The 20,714-nt window shown below is 49.1% G+C and overlaps 1 protein-coding gene across 2 annotated transcripts in view; it reads right to left on the reverse strand.

Annotated features, from left to right (window-relative positions):
• Nucleotides 1-20,494, reverse strand: part of TSPAN11 (tetraspanin 11) — a 65,151-nt gene extending 44,657 nt beyond the window's left edge. For both annotated transcript variants that reach the window (XM_016923700.4, XM_016923702.4), the window contains exon 1: nt 20,363-20,494. The gene's annotated coding sequence lies outside the window, so the exon portion shown is untranslated. The remainder of the gene's footprint in view (nt 1-20,362) is intronic.
• Between the last annotated feature and the right edge of the window lie 220 nt (nt 20,495-20,714).

Genomic DNA, 20,714 nt, shown 5'->3' on the forward strand with positions numbered 1-20,714 from the left:
CATGAGATGGGCATGGTAATGGCTGCAGTAGCCCCTGGACAGAAGCAAACATATGCCACTTGATGTGGGCTTATCTGCCCCCGCCAGTGAACGGAGGGACCTGGGCTTTGGATAATCCCCTGAAATTGTTTTCACTGAGCTTTGGGGAGTGTCTTCTGAATTCTGGGAAGCAGATGGGCCTTCCTAAGTAGGTTATTTCTGTTCACAGGAATTGGGCTTCTTGAACCAATGGGAGGAGGTGTCCCTAAGGGGCAAAAGCAAGACAGTAGGGGGCAGGCAAGGCAGAGACTCCCACCTGGGGGTGGTAATCAACACTGGACACAGAATCACGGACAGCCCCAGGAGGACAAAGGAGAGGGACCGTACCCCCAGACCCCCCACCTCCGTGAAGCTGGTCTTTTCTTTGGCCTCTGAAAGGCCCTGCTGCATCCTTGCTCCGGGCTTTCATTCACGCTGTGATCTGAATGAGAAACACCTGCTCCTCTCTGCCTGTCTGAATGTTCCAGGGCTCAGAGGAATCCCATCCTCTCTGAAGGTGGCTGTCCCCACCTTCCCAGATCCCCAGAGCAGCACCCAGTGCCCAGGAACCACAGCAAGTGATCTGGGTCCTTTTCAGTACCATATTTACTTAGCAGGCTGATGGAGTTTGATTGGGTAACCCTCCGAGCCTGTTGGCTTGAGCTGGAGCAGCTGAACCACACAGTGCAGTCAGGACCCTTTCTCTGGGTCTGCCCTTCTTTGCTGTCTGTGCTTGGTAAGGCATGTTACTGTCTTCTCGGGGTGTTTGTTTTCCCAGCTATCAGTAGAGTGGTTCTCCTGAGCAAGTCTCAGAATTATCTGGAGGGCTTGTTAAAACACAAATTGCTGGGTCTACCCCCAAAGTTTCTGATTCATTAGGTTTAGGGTGAGACACTGGAGAATTTGCTCTCAGAAGGGTGACTAATGATCTCCATTTGCCCAGGACAGGGGGATTTCTTGGAATATGGTAGTGCTGTTCAGTGTTAAACCAGGATGGCTGGCCACTGCTCCCAGATGCTGCTTGTCTCGGAACCACACTTTGAATCAATTTTCTTCAAGGCCCCTTCCAGTTCTGAAAGTTCAGGACCCTGCAGTGTAAGTATCCTTCACATCTGAAACAAACTAACTGAGCGGGGTGGAGCACAAGGCTGGCCCTGTCCTCTCATGCAAACTCACATTTAGGACACAGTTCCTGTTGAAATGTCAAGGATTTCCCAGATATCCTGGTAATGGGCCTCAGCGGGCCTTCTTCCAGGCTGAGGTTCTGACTGCAGAACAAAGCTGGGATTCAGGGGGAGCCAGCAGGCCCTGGGGGCCGTTAATGTCATAGGCAGGACCCACGCCATACGACATCTCAGAAAAGCAACCGCAGATGCCTTGATGGTGAGGTGATGGATTTTGGCGACTTTCTTCAGGGCCGGATGTGTAATGTCATGGGCTGTGAGACTTGAGGATCATTGTGTCTTCGGCTGCATCCCCTCTTCCCTAAGTGAATGAGGCTCAAGCACCGAGAAGACAAGGGACATGTAGAAAGGGCCCAGCTGGCTGGCCAGATGTGCTGGGAGTCCTAGTGAACAGGGCAAGGCTCCATCCAGGGCCAGCGACCAGGAGCAGAGGGACCACAACTGTTGGCTGAGGGGCAGAGCTGAGTCCTTTAATGGTGATGGGTGGCAGAGTTGGGGAATGCTTGGGAGCTGATTTTTATAAATCAGACATAAATACAAGGCATTTTCAGGCCCTGGGCCAGCTGCATCCTTTACACACTCAAACATGTATGGAGTCCCCAGCAGGTGCCAGGCCTGGTACTTAGAACCACTGGACTTACTCCTTCAGGAGCTGACAGAAGCCATGAAGGATGGGCCATAGGCATATAAACAACTTCCAGACACTGGGGAGCGCTTTCAAGATGCTGGCCTGTGTTGATAATGGGAACACAGAGGGAGGGGTGTTCATTCTGCCAGACAGGGGTGGTGGGGGCAGGGGGATGGCAAAAGGAAGGGGCATTTAATCTGGTCCTTGAGGACAGGCAGGGTTTCTGAGGGCAGAAAAGGAGGAGGGGCTGCCCAGTCAGAGGGGGCAGTGTGAGCAAAGGCCTGGGGGAATGGCTGGGCAGCATGGGCCAGTGCAACAGGAAGCACTGGGAAGTCAGGTTCGGGTTAGGGCCTGGAACAGTCTGGTTGGCCTCACTTAGTTGTGACTTTCCTCCCTTTCTCCACATCCTCTACTGTTAGGATCCTATCAGCTTTTTAGCAAAAGCTCCCATTAGCAAAAGCTCAGGTTGGGGGACTCTGACTCTCTATTCCCTAAGAGGGGAGCACCCCATACTCAGGGAGAACCCCATACTCAGGGGAGGGCTTCTGGGGAACTTGGTGCTTCTAAAATAAAAACAAAGCTGGCATATTTCACTTTAAATAATGTCTTCCAGGTTCAACCATATTGTCACAAGCAACAGGATTTCCTTCTTTTAAAAGACCAAACAGTCTTCCATTGTGTATATATACACATTCTCTTTATCCATTCATCTGTTGATGGACACGTAGGTTGATTCCATATCTTGGCTATTGTGAACAGTGCTGACATGGACATGGGAGTGCAGATATCTCTTTCACATACTGACTTCACTTCCTTTGGATATAGACACAGAAATGGCTTATGTTAAGCGAAATAAGCCAGGCACAGGAAGACAAATAACATATGATCTTACTCACATGTGAAATCTAAAATTGTTGATCCCATAGAAATAGAATGGTGGTTCCTAGGGGCTGGGGGATTGTGAGGGGGATTAGGGAGATGATGGTCAAAGGGTACAGAATTTTTAGACAAGAGGAATAAGTTCAAGAGATCCATTGTACAACATGATAACTATAGTTAATAATATATTGTATTCCTGAAAAATACTAAGAGAGTGAATGTTACATGCTCTCACCACAAAATGATAATTATATGAAGTACTACCTTTGTTATTTAGACTTAGTCATTCCACAATGTATATATGCTTCAAAAATCATGTTGTACATGGTAAATACATACAGTTTTATCTGTCATTTAAAAAAAAAAGAAAACTCTCCACAAAACTAGTGTGTTTGCTATGGGGGTAAGCTAGACCCCGCTCCCCACCCCTTCAGTTAAATAAGTGCCAGTTTCTACCTCTGAGTTCTTGACCAACAAGAAGTCATGCCTGCTCGATGGCCAAAGACAGCTGGAAAGGAAAAAACAGTCTAAATGGTTTAATTTATAACTTAATTTAGGCCTCTAATGAAACTAGGTTACAGCCCCTGCATGGTGGATTTCCACACCCCATGCCAACAGCCTTGTCCTTCTGTGCCCGTTTCCCTCTTATTTAATTTTCACTTTCCTGCTCCATTCCCGATGAGTGGACACTGTGACTGTCCATCTTCCTGAAGCAGTCATAGAAGTGAGACTTCCTCAGACTCTTGGAATGGGGCAGCTGGAAGGAGCCAAAAGGATCCCGAGCTCAGCTCCTTTGTGTGAGAATCAAGCAAGCTTGGTGGAGCTTGGGGTGGGGGAACAGGAGGTCACACTGTGGCCAAAGTCACACTGCAGATTAGTGGCAGGGCAGGATCTGGTTTCCTGTCTCCCAGGCCAGTGTTCTTTCCACAGCTACCAACAAGATTTTGATTGGCGGATACAGTAATTATAAACATAAACATTTACTAAATGCTAACTACATGCTAGGCAGCAAACCAAGTGATGCATGTGCATTAATTAATTTAATCCTAAAAATAATCCCATGATGGAATCATCATCCCTTTTTATAGAGGAGAAAACTGAGGCACAGAACAGTAAGTGGAGACCCAGACACATGAGAGCAGATGTTTGAGACCCAGTAAGTGAGACCCAGACACCCAGAGCAGATGTTTGACTTTTCCTTGTGCAGATCTAATTTGGGTTTCTTGTAGCTTCTTTTAGCTTGGTGGTCTCTGGTGGAAGCTAAGAATGAGGGGATCTGCCCTGGGCAGAGACCCCAGTCGGGGCTGTGGGAGGCAGCAGGGCCAGTGTTCTCCGACCCTTAAGGGAACCTGAGTCAGCAGTGTCATGATGGCCGTCACTGCAAAGAAACCAACTGCTTGGAGAACCCTCTGGAGGGAATCACACCTTCTCCCTGGTCCTCTGTCTCCTTGACTGAGGCCAAGAGATCCAGTGGCTGCCAGTGCCACAGTGAGGCACAGGCTGGGCTGGGGTTTCTGAGCAACTGCTGGCCTTTTCTATCACCATGTTCGTTGTGTGCAGGTAAATGAATTCAGGCAACTCTTTTGGACCAAACTTAGGGTTAGATTGCTAACTACAGAGTCACGTGGATGGTGCAGTAGAACTCGAATTAAAACCCTAGCACTAAGAATTCTTTGTCTCTATGCCCTGAGAGACATGTTTTCCTAAGTACATGACTTTTGTACATGACTTTTTTTTTTTAACTTCATTTGCAAGTCACAAATTGCATTCCATGTCTTAGTCAGGACTCTGCTCCTATCATCAGGCAAGTGGTTTGGCTTGTCCTTATTCTCCAGACGCAGACATACACACAGAGTCCCTGGATGGTTTGCTACGTGTGTTTCTTTTTCTTTTTTGGTTATATTCCAATGCCACATGCATGCTATGTTTTTCCTAGATCATTTTTTCTTTTTTAAAAGCTGCCGTCTGACCTATGAAATGAGAACTTCAGTGCTTGTGACAAAAATCAGTGATGAAGCAAGCAGAAAATAGCCACTAGTTGGCAGGTTTGAAGATCTGGGTGTGAGCACCAGCTGCCACCTACAGCAGTTTGACCCTGGACAAATCCTGTGACCTCCAGAGCCTCCCTTCCTCCTCTGTAAGATGGAGATGATGCTGGGACGGCTTTGTCTCCCTTGCATGGTGGCTGTGAGGACCAAATGGGATGGAGGATTTGTAAGAACAGTATGCACTTCAATTTTATGGCGTCAGTGCCAGACAAGGGTAAAGGAATGATTAGACCCAACTCTCTAAGAGCTTCCCGATGAAGGACAATGGGAAAAGATTGGGTAACCCTAAAAATACATCATCCAGAGCCCGAATCTGATGGCTGGGATGCAGTCTCAGCACCCCTGCCCCTCAGCCCACCGGCCTGCTAGTGCACTCTATTCCGATGGTTGTGAGGGAAGGCCCTGTTCCCAAGTGGCCATGAAAAATCTACTTGGAGAAAACCAAGACCTCAGTTTAACAAAGCAAATTGGCTCAGACAGGAAAGTCATTTAAAAGAAGTGGGAAGAAGGCAATGGCTACAGTGATAAGTGCTGTAGAGTGAGAGAAGCCCTTCATCTCTGTTTTCAACAAGATGGAAGCAAGGCACAGCAAAAGGAGAACCCTTGGTGGGGTTGGAAGAGGTGCCCCCAGGCGGGACTGCAGCTGGGGTGCCCCGTGGGTGGGGTTCCAGGAGGCAGCACCAGCAGGGCCTCTGCCATCCCAGCAGGGCTAGTGAGGTCATCAAGTCCAGAAGGTGACAGCTGTCTTGGTGCTTGGGTCACCTCTACACATTCCTTCCCTTCTCAATAGGCCCCCAAACACTATTGTAACTTAAGGGGGGCTAGGCCTACACCCAGGGACCTGGGTTCTAGTCCCAGTTCTGTTTCTAACTTGCTCCTTGCCTTTGGGCCTCAGTTCTTCTCACCTATAAAACTGGAGTGACTACCCTCCTTACTGGGTTGGGTAAAAATGTGGCCTGATTCCAAGACTTACTGCTGGCACAGTAGTTTCGGACCATTTCTGCATCGCCCAAGGCTCTGTGTATTTTGTGTGCCAAGGAATAACCGTGGCTAGTGTTTATCATGTACCATGCATCAGGCATGGTACTAAGAGCAGTTGTCCCACGTATATGCGGGCGATTGGTTCCAAGATCCCCAAGTATAGCAAAATCTCTGCATACTCAAGGTTGGCAGTTGGTCCCGCAGAACCCTTGCATGTGAAAAGTCGGCCCTCTGTATATATGGGTTTTGCATCCTGCAAATACTGTATTTTTGATCTCTATTTGGTTAAAAAATATGCACATATAGGTGGACATACACAGTTTAAACACATGCTGTTCAAGGATCAGCTGTACCTTATAACAGCAGTCCCCAACCTTTTTGGCACCAGGGACTGGTTTCGTGGAAGACAATTTTTCCACGGATGGTGGAGGTAGGGGGAGGATGGTTTTGGGATGAAACTGTTCCACCTCTGATCATCAGGCATTAAATTCTCACAAGGAGTGTGCAACTGAGATCTCTCACATGTGAATTCATAATAGGGTTCGTGCTCCTATGAGAATCTAATGCCACCACTTATCTGACAGGTGGCGGTCAGGCGGTAATGCTCGTTCACCTGCCACTCACCTCTTGCTGTGAGGCTGGTTCCTACTGGGGCATGATCTGGGGGTCAGGGACCCCTGCCTTGTAAGCGTTATCTCTTTTAATCCTCACAACCCCATGAGGTAGGCGTGCGCATTGTCCGCATGTTACAGAAGAGGAAAGGGAGACAGAGGTTTACACCTGCACATAATTATGTGGACATAATTATGAGCAGTGCTTCTATTCACTTAAAAAAATCCCAGGTTGGCTCTTTACCACCATGTTATGCTGCTTGTCAACAATATTCAATACTCCTCAAGCCTCCAAACCTGTCGGATTCCCTCCACACTCTATGTATTTCTCCATCCCACTTCCTGCTCTTACATCCCAGGGTCAACAATCCCCATTAATGAAGCCTGAGGCATGCCCCTTAGCTATATTATCTGATAAAATATGAGTTGAGTTCTGGGCCCTGAACACCCAACAGAGTACCTGATGTATGGGTGTCGGATGCTGAATGAATGAATGAAGGAAGGAATGCACTAAGGAGCCATGTGAACACTCATGAACTCTTTGAGAATCACATAAATATTTCTCATCCCACTCAGGCTCTCACCTGGTTCCCCAAGAAACCTAAGTCAAAGGTATTGGAAAGGAGAGAAGTGAAACTCAGGCCACTGCTTCTATGGCATGCGCCTGTGGGAACGTGCAGGATGCATTTCTGTGTAGATGGCTTTAGTGCAGGCACCAGCCAGTTCTCCCAACAGGACCCTTTGGGAGTCTTTCACAAGCCAGCCCAGGGATTTCCCCTGTCTTTTTCTCCCTGAGTTTTCTCTGCACTCTCCACAGTGTCTTCTCTTTTCTCTCATTTTCCAATTTCAGCCTCAGATGAGAGACACAGACCTATGTCCATTGTACATCAAAGTAAAAAATCCTTTTGAAAATAATCCAAACAAGGCACCAATGTGAACAGGACAGTTCCATTGATGGGAAACACCTGAGGGCGTAATCGGGCCCTTCCTTAGAGGAGTGAGACTTCAGAAGAAACCCACAGCAGAAGGGGGCAGCTCTGACAGGGATTGAAAATGTATATGCAGTCTCCTCACTTCTCCTAACCCTTCGCCCTCTTTTTCTTGCCTTTGCTCCAGCCCTTAAAAACGGACCCACAGCAGAGGCCGGGAAAGCCCAGAGCCCCTAAAACCCACCACTAGTGTGATCTCGGTGTCGGCAAACACAAGTGGCTCCCTTCTCCTGCTGCAGAACTCAGAGTCACAAGTGGCAGAACTGTTAGAGATGGAGCGCGTGCATGTGGTTGAATTTGAAGGTAGATCATTACATAAACAAATGCCAGATCTGAGGAAGGCGCGTCATCCTGTCTCTGTTTCAGAAACTGTGATTTCCTAGTTATGAAGACAGGTGTTTTATGGCCTCGAGAAACCACCTCTGGCCACTGGCACCTCTCCCAGACTCTGGTCAGTAGTAAAAAACCCAGCCCCCTGCAGCTTCAGCACAGTGGTCGGGCCCTCAACTGGCCCAGTTTTCTTACTTGTCTCAATAACTCAGTGAGGCAGGTGCCACTCCTTCTGGATTTTTTTTTTTTTTTTTTGATGGAGTCTTGCTCTGTCGCCCAGGCTGGAGTGCAGTGATGCAATCTTGGCTCAATAGAACCTTCACCTCCCAGGTTCAAGCAATTCTTCTGCCTCAGCCTCATGAGTAGCTGGGACTACAGGCATGCACCACCATGCCCACCACACCTGGCTAATTTTTGTATTTTTAGTAGAGACAGGGTTCACCATGTTGGCCAGGCTGGTCTCGAACTCCTGGTGTCAAGTGATCCACCCACCTCAGCCTCCCAAAGTGCTGGGATTATAGGCGTGAGCCACCACAACCAGCCCGCTTCTGTTTTATAAACAAGGAGGCTGAGGCTCCTTTGGCAGACCTGGGAATCAAGCCCAGGTGTTGCTGATGCCAAAGTCAAAGTCTCTCAGGGTTGGGCTTTTAGTAGGCTTTGAGGAGGGAAGATAAGCTGTCCCTATCCAGAATTGATTTCTCTGTCTAGGCTTGGTCCTTGGAGCACTGAGATGCTTCCCGAGAAGCTGCTCAGAGCAAGGATGGAAGCTTCAGGGGTGACCCATTCAGGGTGAGCTCAGGATCTGTAAGGCAAAGAGCAGCAGCAGCAGAAGGTCCAAGACCCCAGGGTGCTGGGGTTCTCCTGAGGGTGGGACATGGTTGAGACCCATGAGAATGGCTGCCCCTGGAATTGTGCAAGGCACAGTCTGTGCAGGTGTGCACAGCTGCCCTGCAAGTGCCCAGCTGCTCATTGGACAAGCAGCTTATCTTCTAGCTCTCATTTCTAGTAAACCAGCACCCCTTCTAACTACCCATCCTTTCCTGCCCAGCCTGGGTGCCTTCCTTCTGATGGAGTCAGCTGGGGAAATCCTGATGTTTATTGGAAGTTACCAACCAGGGACTTGGCAGCACAGTATATAGTGGGTGAGCAGTTGAGGCAGGTGTCCAAGGGCTGGGCTGCTCATGTCCATTGAGGGTGGACAGACATTTGGGGGGCTGGTTCATCCAATAAAAGACCCCCATGGATCTCTTTAAACAGACAAGCCGTAGTGATCTGTAGGTAGATATCTTTTCTTCCTTCTAGAGGATGGGATGTGGCATTAAACTTCCTTCAGTTTGATTCCTAAGGGAGCCAAGACTACTAATGGTCTCCCAGAAGATTTTCTCCCCTTCTTCCATTAAAATGGGGTCATAGCTGGGTATGTGGCCACCTAACAAGTGACTGCATTCCCCAACCCTTCTAGCAGCTAGCTCTGGCCATATAGTATTCTTGACAATGGATGAGTGGAAGTAGTACTCCACCCCTGGACCTTAAAATACTGCTCATGCACATTGCCACAATCTTTCCCTTTCCAGTCTTTCCCTTGCCATGGATGTGTCTGAAATCAGCTTCAACCATGCAGACAAGGACGGCACCTCAGAGCGGTGGTTCTCAAAATCAAGGGTACATTAGAATCACCTGGAGGGCTTTCAAAACTACAGTGCTCCCCTATTAGAAATTCTGAGTAAGTCTGGGGTCATGCCTGAGACTCTGCATTTCTAACAAGTTTCCAGGTGAGGCTGATGCTGTTGGTCTGGGGACCACACTTTGAGACCACGCACTGCCCTTGGGGATGGTAGACAAAAAGGGCAGGAACCTGGCTCCCTGTATGACTGTGTGGAGCAGAACAGCTTGCCTAGCCTGAACTGTTACATGAAAGAAAAAGAAGCTTCTTTGTTCTTTAAGCCACAGTCCTGTTGGGTTTCTGACACAGCAGCTCAGCCTTTGTTTTAATTGACTCCTATACCTGGGGGTCAGAGTCTTTGTACAAATGTCCCTGCCCCACTGCCCCCTGCCGCCCCCCCCAAAAGTACGCTTTAGCTCCACTTCTAGAAGCAACAAATTAGTCCTGTGTAAGACTAGTATAGTGAGCCAGGATATAATCTCAGCTGTTAAGATGCAACAGTTCAACCTAATGACCATGCATACTGTTTCTCAAGTCACATTTTCCTAGATCCTGTTTCCCTCTTAAGTTATTGCCAGATCTTTCTTCCTCTGAAGCTTCACTTCTTCATCCATTCATCCTGCACCCCACCACTGTCTGACCTCCTCCACCGCCCACTTATCCCAAAGTCACTTCCAATTGCCAGAGCCAAAGGTGGCTTTTCCTATCTCCTCCTGCTTCATCTCTGCTGAATTTGAAAAGTTGGTCACATCTTCTTTTGAAGCCTTCTCTCCCCACTGCTGGTTTCATGTTACCACTCTCATTGTATTCTTCTCCAAGTTTCCAATTTGCCTTGATCTGAACATCATGACCAAATCTCCAAAACTGTCCTTTCTTCCTTGGCCTCATCAACTCGTCCTCTTCCTGGTTTACACCTTTAAGGATGGCATTCCTTCCAGGGTGAGGTGGGGAACATTCTGTGCTTTGCCTCTTGTCTCCTCTTTGCTACCCCCATTCATGCCCAACTCCATCCACCTCCAACAAGCTGATGACTCTCAAAGCCTGCTGGGCTCCAGGCTCATGCCTATGACCACAGGCTCCCTAATATCCAGCACGCCCGAAACTAAGTCAGTATCTTCCCACTGCAACCCATCCATCTTGTATTTCTAATCTCAGTAAGTGACACTCCATCCACCTATGCAGTGCTCACTCCTTTTTCTTAGCTTTATCACTTTCCCACCCCAACACTAAGCCATCCCCTTCTGCAGCTCTCCTCAATGAACATCTTGCGAACCCACCATTCCACTCTTCTCCCTGCTGCTGCCCTGCCTGAGGCTGCCCTCCTCATTTATCACTGTAGGGGTGTGTTTGGTGGTTCATGTATCTGTTTTCTCCCTTGAAATTAACCAGTTAATTATTAATTCATTGAACATCTGAGGCCTCACTATGTGGCACACAATGTGCTAGGTGCTAGAGATTCCCAAAGAAAAAGAATGAAGAAAAGAGAATGAATGAAGCTGTCCCTGACCTCAAAGAGCTCACAGCTGGGAAGACAGACACATTAATATCACTGTAGCACAACGTATGCAGCTCAGGAAGAAAAATGTGTGCAGGAGTACTGAAGAGGGAGCTGTGGGCAAGGGTTTTGAAGGAAGAGCAGGAATTAAGCAAAGAAGGTGACAGAGAAGGTATGTGCCAGGCTCAAGATTTCAGGATTTTATTTTGTAAGCAATAGGGAACCACTGGATTTTCTGATCCAGGGAATGAGACTTAGAGTCACCCACCACTTATGAGGTTAAATTAAAGAAACCCAAATGGTTCAGCAGGTTATAAACCAGAGCTGGCATTAGGGAATAAGCATCCATTTAGATGAGTTCTAAAAATACACTCAGGAGCCTGGTTCTCTGCAGGGATAATTGGGCATGTGTTAATCGATTTCCTGTGATTCTGCAAGACCATGGCAGAGACCATGTCACCTAGGACAGTCAAGGGCTGTCCAGCCTGGCCTATGGTCAGTCCATGGCAGCTGACCCAGGCTGCCTAACTGCACCAATGGACCCAGCTAGGGGAGCGGAGGAGGCTGCTGGTGACCCTAAGCCCATGCAGGAAAATCACTGCCTCTCAGCACTAAGAGCACAGGGTTTTAATTTTCACACAATGGGTCGCAAAAATACTTTTCCAAAAGAACAACGCTATATAATAGCACTTTAGGAGGCCGAGGTGGGTGGTGAGGTCAGGACTTCAAGACCAGCCTGGCCAACATGGTGAAACCCCGTCTCTACTAAAAATACAAAAACTAGCCGGGCATGTTGGTGGGTGCCTGTAATCCCAGCTACTCAGGAGGCTGAGACAGGAGAATTGCTTGAACCAAGTAGGTGGAGGATGCAGTAAGCTGAGGTCACGCCATTGCACTCCAGCCTGGGCGACAAGAGTGAAACTCCATCTCCAAAAAAAAAAAAACAAAACAAAAAAAACCACAAAGCATTGGCTAACATACTCACTGCTCCCTTGAAGCCCAGCTTAATTATAGTGAAGGGTACAGTCTACACTTTTTCCCACACTCAGAGAATGATTTCTGTGATAATTTCCCCAGTCTTCTTGACTGAATGGATGTATGATTTCTGTGGAGAAGAGCCACTCTTTCTTCACCCCGTGGAGACATCTTGCATGAGGCCCTGTCTGGGTGGGAGCTGTTTGCTCACCTCTCTGCAGGGAAGACCGGTGCTTGGCACAAGGGGAATTTGGCTGGGGAGAGTGTGTGTTCTTGGATCACAGGAGAGGGGCAGGGGCTGAGGAAGTCCTTGCTTCCCATGATGACCAAAGAAAGGGGAATTGCCAAAGTGATGCAAGGGACATCTGCTGACAGCTGTGTTGTGTTTATAAAGGCAATGGCACACAGATGGGGGTGGGGACAGGCAGAGGCCTAGGTTTCAGGGGGCAGAGTTCTTAGATTCAGGAGGTCCCTCTCTGCTTGCCAGCATCTCAGGAAAGTCACTGACCCTCTCTGTGACTCAGTGTCTTTACCTGTATACTGAGAAAGTTATTGTAGCAGCAGATTCTTTCAAATAAATTTTTATGTAGAGCAGGGGTGTCTAATGTTTTGGCTTCCCTGGGCCTCATTGGAAGAAGAATTGTCTTGGGCCACACATAAAATACCCTAACACTAATGACAGCTAACGAGCTAAAAGAAATAAATTGCAAAATAAAAAAAAAATCTCATAATATTTTAAGTTTCCGAATTTGTGTTGGGCCGCATTCAAAGCTGTCCTGGACCACATGCAGGCCAGAGGTTTGACAAACTTGATGTAAAACCTCAGTATATAAGGCAGATAGAGCAGGACTTCTTTTGTTGAAGGGGTGTGTTAAGCCTCCCCAGCCATGTGGAACTGTAAGACCAATTAAACCTCTTTTCCTTCCCAGTCTCAGGTATGTCTTTATCAGCAGCGTGAAAATGGACTAAGACGCCAGAGAAGCTGAGCCTGGATGGACTTTTTGGAGCCTGTATCCAGGCCTTGGGATCTGAGTCCATGTGACCACAACAAGGCAGACATGGCTGCCAATTCCAGCAGGTGCAGAGCAGGAGTCCTCTGTGGTTGGCTGTGCTCTGCCCCTCAGGCATGGGGCCAAGACAGAAACATCTGAAGTGGGTCTTCCCGGTCACCCCTGTCCACCTGGGCCTGGCCCACCCAACAGCTGGGGGTTAGTGCCTTGCAGAAATTTGAGAAGGCTAGAGAGTTGGGTAATCATGACTCTGAAAGCCAGCATCCACAGTCCCCCAGAGAGCCGGGCCAAAGTGGATGACACCTCCAGGTTCTGGGGACTCCCAGGTTTGGATTTAGGACTGAGACTGGAGCTAGAGGCCCATAGGCATCTCTACTTATGGGGGCCCTGGTGTGTGTTCACTGCTGTGTGTAGGTGTGAAGGGAAGGGGTATAGAACATGGCTCCTCATGGCTGTCTAGAGGACATGGGAAGCATTCTAGGCCTCAAATCTACAATGATCCCAACTCAGTCTGAACCAAGAGCTCACCATCAGGCTTGACACAGGGGACCCAGAGTCTAAGACACAGGGGCCTCAACAACACTGCTGTCCCTTCCACTGGACAGGGTCCCCAGAGCAGCCCCTCCTAGGTCCACAGCTGCAGCCACTAGAGCTGCAGCCACTAGAGCTGCAACCACTGTTTGCTTGACCTGACAATTTCTGAGAGCTGGATGGGCAATGACTCTGGTTGGATGCTGTAGAGGACACCCATGAGCTTCAGGGAGAGGTCTTCAGTGGAGAGGCTCCTGCACCATCCTGGGCAGAGGTAGGGGGTGGCTTTCCTCCCCTTCCCCATCCCCAGTGCTGAGAGGAAGGAGCTGGAAGGGGGAACATAAATGTGAGCCTGGTTCTCTGATGTTTGGTTTAGGGGTTGGGCTGTCACATACATGGAGGGAAGATTAATGTCTTACTGGCTGCAGGACCTTGGGCAGGTCACCTAACCTATCTGAGCCAGTGTCCTGGTTTGGGGGTTGGCTGTCACATACATGGAGGGAAGATTAATGTCACTCTTACTGGCTGGGGGACCTTGTGCAGGTCACCTAACCTACCTGAGCCAGTGTCCTCCTCTGCCCAGTTAAATTAGAGGACAAGGATTACCCAGAGAGTGACAGTGATGCCCCAGCCTGTGCCTGAATTCAGTCAGTGTTGGTTGGATGTGCAGCTGCCTCTCCCCACTAGAGCAGCAGCTGCAGCCCAGCAAGGGGATGGTGGCAGTTTGTCATCCTGCGGCTCTGGCAGGGGTCAGTCAGGCTGGAGGAGAGTCTAGCCTATGGGGTGGAAAGAGGGGCTCTCCCACAAAAGCCTTCATTGTGGACCACGTCATTTCATGCTTAAGGACATTTACAACCTGCCCACTGGGAATCAGAAAGGCAGCGTCATTCCCTTCCAGGCATCAGGAATTGAATTTAAAAAGCCAAATGACTTAAAATCTCATCTTCTTTCCCAGATAGGAGGATTTGAACAATTTCTCATTTGCTTTCAAAATAGTCCCTATCTTGTCTCCGAAACAGGATACCATGGTGTAGCAGTAAGCCTAAAAGACAGTTCCTTCCATGGAGTTATAACTTGGGGGCCCCTGAAATTGTATAAAGCATTTTTACCATCTATGTGCTGCGGTTCCATAGGTTTTAGTAGATCTCCAAAGGAGTTTGTGACTCCCTCACACAAACAGGGTATGAATCACTGATGTCCAACCCTTCCTTCTTTTTTGGGTAGGCACAGACAAGTCCTGAATTATCAACTCTCGAGAGAAGGACCATATGCCCAGCACAGTCGCAGAGACCTAGTGAGCCCCAGGGATGCTACTAGAGGAATAAAAACAGTTGAGTTAGCGATGTTGAGTGCATTGATGAGTAGTTGAGAGCAGCAATGACACTGCTCTGGTAAGAACAAAATACATGTGCATATATGCTCTATGAAATCGGAATTGTGTAGTTTGGTGATTCTACACACGTTAAATGCTCAGAGTCTTTTAAACTGGCATTGCACAATATAAGGATGAACAGTAAAATTCATACTAATAATTTAAAATTTTAATTTTTCTTTACTTAGAATATCATTAAATAGTAAATAAAAATACCACATGACAAGTTGAGAGAAAGACCATGGAAAAAAGGAAAGGGCTTATATTTATAAAGGTATAAAGATAACTTTAATGGTATCTTTTCCTGCATTTTGAGCTAGGGTTCCATGTTTTCATTTTGCACTGGGTCCCACAAATTACCTATCTGGCTCTGGTTGAGTCTCCCTGAGGCACAGTCTCGGTGATGACTCATGAGCTCCTTCCTGAAATGTCCATTCAATGAACATTTATTGAATTCCTACTGTTTGCCAAGCTTTGCACTCGTTGCTAGGGATAAAAAGTCAATAAACAATTGTATTCTCAAGTAGGATAGGATGAGGACTCTTTTTTTTTTTTCTTTTTTTTTGATACAGCGTCTCACTCTGTCGCCCAGGCTGGAGTGCAGTGGTGCGATCTCGGCTCACTGCAACCTCCATCTCCCAGATTCAAACGATTTTTCTGCCTCAGCTTCCCGAGTAGCTGGGATTACAGGCACCTACCACCACACGCAGCTAATTTTTGTATTTTTAATAGAGAAGGGGTTTCACCATGTTGGCCAGGCTGGTCTTGAACTCCTGACCTCAGGTGATCTGCCTGCCTTGACCTCCCAAAGTGCTGGGATTACAGGCATGAGCCACCGCGCCCAGCCAGGTACTCTAATTCTAAAAGCACAGTATAGGACTGTGGTTTCCAACTATCAAAACCCTAGTGCTTATCTATAAAAGGCAGCTCTGGGAGAGAAATCTCTTTACCGCATTTCAAGAACGCTCATAGAAACCTGAATTTCTACCTGACCAAAAGGCTTCAGTCAAGCTACCACACCAGCTATGTGATTAAATGTTTGCTAACTGTGCCAGACCTCAGACAAACCAGACAACACCAGTCTGCTTCTGTCCTTTGTCCTTTTTTCTTCTGAGCTTTTTAAACACACTAGAATCTGCTAGCAAGTGACCTAAACTGATATGTATCAAGCAGAAAGGAATCAAACTATCAGTTATAGGGTCTTTGATTATTAATCTTTTTAAGATAGAGAAACACATTCTCATTTATATTGAAGTTTGGCTGACAAAACCCTTTCAAAACACGAAGTACATATTAAAAAAAAAAAATGAATGCCTAAGCCGGGACAGGGCTGAGAACCGCTGGGGGGTTTATCCCACACTACCATCAAGGAGGGTCCCCTACTCCCTTTCAACACAGACCAGGGGACCGCCAGAGCAATTCTCATTTCCTGAACCTCTGTAACATCCTCAATTCTTGGTATTTTACAGCAAAAATCCTTAAGCCTCTAAGCAGGGCCATGTGCTTGTATGTGTGCAGGGCAGTGAGAGAGGGAGGGTGAGGCTGCCAGGATGCAGCCACTTCCCCCTCCATAGTTGTGAGTGGAAGTCGCATGGCCAGTTGGAAAAGCATCTCAGGGAGAAAGGGAGTGCTTGACTGGCCTGGGGCCTACCCAGCCCGACGCCACAGACCCCCTGACTACTACCGGGGAGACCAGCATTAGACAAGGTCCCACAGTAGTCACCACCCTTCATGCCCCCTCCTTGCCATGAGACCTTTTTCAAACTCCTTCACTGTGGTCATCAGATACCTGGGCGCCCCGTACCCCTCTTCTGAGTTCAGCTTAGGCAGGCATCCATGCACCCTGCTACGAGTTGAGGTCATTTCCTCGATTTACAGATGAGGAAATTGAAGCTTAGCAAGGTCACATAACACACGAAAGGTCACACGGAGAGGAAGGGGCAGAGCCAGGATCTGTGCCTGAACCATCTGGCCCTAGAGTTGGGCTCTCCGGCCACCCTTGCTGCTGGCTGCCTCTGCCTGCCCTCTCTGCACACCTTTCCTTCTCGCAGCTCCAGCTGAGGCTTGGGTGAGTGCCACTTAGTCTGCACTCAGCTGTTTTCTCATCCCTTCCTGGGAATGAGTTTAATGTCCTCAACAATGAGTGCTCAGAGGTCGGGGGCTGGGTCCTTAATGGATGTCTCATAGCCTGGAGGTTCAAAGCTCACAGCAGGCACTTGGAAAACACACATGTACAGTGTATATTTGCTGCCCCCTTCCCAACTCCCTCTACCCTGTGGAGTGCCATCTTGTGAGTATAAACCTATGAGCCCAGAAACCCACCAGAGTCAGCAAGAGCAGGGCATCTACACGAAGCAAGGGCAGTATCAATGGAATGAACAGAGGGTCCAGTTCTCTACTCCCGACCCTTCTCTCCACAGTCTCCGTCCTCAACAACCCACCTAAACCAACCAAACAGAACACTACCACCTCCTCTATCATGGGCACGGTCATTAATGCTCCCCCTATGGGGCTTAGAAAAGGGTGGTAAATCTAGATTCTGTGCCCCAAACCTGGGCATGGTGTTGGACACAGCAGCTGTGCTGCCACTTCCAAGTATATTTCTAGGAAAAGGGAGCACAAGAGACTATTTTACGTGGAGGAGAGCTTGGAAACCCCAGGAAACATGGCTGCTGTAAATACAGATCAGGGTCATCACATGTAAATATAGCCAGGTTTCATCACGTGGCTGTCGTCTACGCTCAGTAATCACTCAGAGACCAGAGTTCCTCAGCACTGCCAACTACTCAAGAAAAACAATGCTGAGTGGACATCTACTGGGGGTGAGGCACATCCGGGCAAGTATGCCTGGGAACACCCCCAATAGAGGACGATAACAGACAGAGTCACCCTAGATAGGTAGCTCTCAAATATCTGCGCACAGCTTGTCCACCTTGCAGATGTTTCGTGTCCTCCGTCTGGTGCCTGTCTCAGATATAGATGGGTTAGAGTTCTCACGTAGCCCTTGTTGCTGTGTTGTAAGCAAAATCATTTCCATATTAACTCTGACCAAAATTCAGGAAATTAAACCAGTAGCATAAAAATAGCCATAGGATGAATTCCATGGCCAAGCAGAAATGGTTTGTGGAATAACCACTTTGTACGTCTGAATCCTGCCTATAATCCTCGTTGAGGGTCAAGTGCGGATTTCTTCCAGTTGTGGTACTATTATTTCTACTTGGAGTTGAAAAGACCCCTCTAAGTCTTCTGGTGCAACGGTTTTCTAGTTTTATTTTAGTGAGAGAGGCTTTTCTTCAAAGGAGATCCTATCTGAAAGCTGACATGTAACTTAGATTGACCCCGAGCTGCTGGTGTGAGGGACCTGGCGCCCTGCCAGTGGAGCCTGCTCTTCCCTTCCAGAGCTCCTGGGAGGACAATTTGAAAAACACACATGCACATCCCCTTACTAATTTATTCACTCACTCGTTCACAAACAATAATATCTCTTGAGCACCTACTGTGTTGCAGGTGGAGCCAGCAGGCAACGGCACAAAGGCAGTCCCGCTTTTGGTGAGCTCACATTGTAGTAGGATGTGGCAAAGCTAAGTTCAGACAGGTCGCAAGTGCTAGGAAGGAACAATGATGTGATCATGGCTGGGAGGTGGCTACTTTAGATGGGGGATCAGGAAAGGCCTCTCTGAGGAAGCAAAACACAGTTGAAAACAGAACGATAATCTGGAAAGATGCCCTGATTTGGACCAAAGAAGAAGCAGACCCAGAGAGGTGATGTGACCTTCCCCAGGCAGGGAGCTGAGCCGGGACCTGACCTGGGTTGCCGGCATCTCCCATCCAAGGATCTTTCCTTTTACAAACACTACTAAACAGCTATCACATACAAAGAAGTCTCAGTGACAGGTGACATCCGAGGGTGGACAAACCACCCAACTACATCCTGGAATTCAGTGCCGTCTGTGCATGACTTTTGATGCCTCCCTCCTTCTTCAGCCCAGTCCAGCGTTGGCTCTGGGTCTGAAGGCACTGTAACCCAAGAGATAGAACTTGGTGGTGGACACCCCAGGCCTGTGACCTTGGCTGGGAAAGCTTCTTCATCTCCTATCTCCCTGGCTACAAACTGTGAAGGGTGCTCCTTACTGCTTCATTTGGCGGCATAAAAAGAAAAGCAAGTTGGTGGTTATAAATGTCCTGGGCTCATCTGAAGAAAGGCTCTCTGGAAAGTCAAGGTGCTCTAGGCAGACTTAAAGACATCAACGCCAGTTTTCCTCTTGTTCTGCAGCACTCACACAAGAACTATGGGGAATCACACAGGCCTGTACATATTTTACACACGAGTCCAAAGGTGGGTATAAAATTCCTGCTATGCTGAATATAGTGGGAAACAGCACACAAATGCCTCCCTCTGCTATCCACAAACCAAACCGCTCTGGGCCACCTAAGCCCTCGCCAGACCACCAACTTGGCCCCTGTAGGCCAGTAGTGCCCCTTACCCTAGGAGTCTTAACTACCATCAAAGCATTTCCAGGCATTAATTGGAGCCTCCAGTCCCTTGGGAGACAGATGGGGCCAGTGGTTATTAGTCCCATTTTGCACACAAAGCAACTGAGCCCCAGATGACCTATCTGTCCAGGGAACAATGCTACTGACACAGTGACAACCATTAAGTTCTGATTCAAACCTGTCTCCAGCCTCTAACTGCTGCTTTCCACTGCAATCCAGCTGCCCACAAATTGAACACAGACTATCCACTTTGGCCGAATACCACCCTCATTCTCTTCTTCACGCTCCCCCGCACACACCCTATGCCCCAGAGTGCACTTATGAGTTTTTCCAGAAGCTGCCTCTTCTCCTCACCCCCCACCCCCACGCTCACCTCACAATACTTGCCACGAACTGGAGACCTCTGGAACACTTATTCCTCCTGCACACAGCAGCTTAGACTCAAGTTAAGATGCTGTCCCGCCAAGCCCAACTGGGCTGCCTCCCTTTCATACTTTCCACCAATTCACACATGTGCACACTGCACATATGGCTGGTGAAAAAGATACACCCCAGAACCTTCCATGCCTTCTTTCCACACGGAGCCGGCCAACTGCACATGCAGGGAAGTGCACGAAAACACAGGTGACAGGGCCTACACAGCCATGTTGTCACAAATACACAGACGTGCCCAGAACACGAGGACATCCCTGCACAGGCAGACAGGCCCTCTAAAAGCAATGTGCACCCGATACAGCATTTTGGTGTAGCCATGAGAGGCAGCTACTCGAATTCAGGGTGGACAAAGAATGACATTTTCAAGAGGAACAGACATGCCCCGGGCACGCTGGACGGCACGAGGCCCTCAGAGGCCCAGAGCTCTCTCCCAAGGCACAAGTGCAGAAAGGCAGACTCATGCGCGTAGTTATGGACGCCGTGTTGCGTGTCCCATGCAGACACCAATACCTGCTCACATGCCCCGCGAGTGTCCCAGGCATTCCTGCCTCCTCCACTCCTCATCCCCAGCCGGCTTCCCTCTGCCCGCCCGGGGGAAGCTCGGGACAGTCTAGCTCGGGACTGCCGGCGGGGCGGGCAGCGGAGGTGGAGGCGCCTCTCCTGGACCCCCAGCCCCCTCCCGCGGCGCCCCCACTCCTCGGGCGCGCTTCTGCACTTACCCTGCCAGGGTCTCCGGACGCGGCGAAGGGAGCTGCGCCTAGAGAGACTGAGAGCGGCGGCTCCCGGGGCCGCCCAGCCGCCCACCGCCCGCAGCCAGCGCTCCTCCCTCCCAGCCCGGGAAGGTCAGCGTGCGGGCAGCCCGGCCCGCGCCCCTGCGCCCACGGAGGCTTCCTGCCGGCCCTCTCGTCCCCGCCTGCCCCGCGCTCCGCCGCGACGCCCCGGCGCCGGCTCTCCCAGCCCAGCCGGCAGGACGCGCCCAGGAGCCCCGCACGCGAGCTGCCGGCTCTTTGTTTGGGGGTTTGCCTCTCTGCGATTCAGAGCACGCGGAGGGAATTAAGTCAGAGTCCGAGG

Source organism: Pan troglodytes, chromosome 10 (genome assembly GCF_028858775.2).
Source record: "Pan troglodytes isolate AG18354 chromosome 10, NHGRI_mPanTro3-v2.0_pri, whole genome shotgun sequence".
Classification (NCBI taxonomy): Eukaryota; Metazoa; Chordata; class Mammalia; order Primates; family Hominidae; genus Pan; species Pan troglodytes.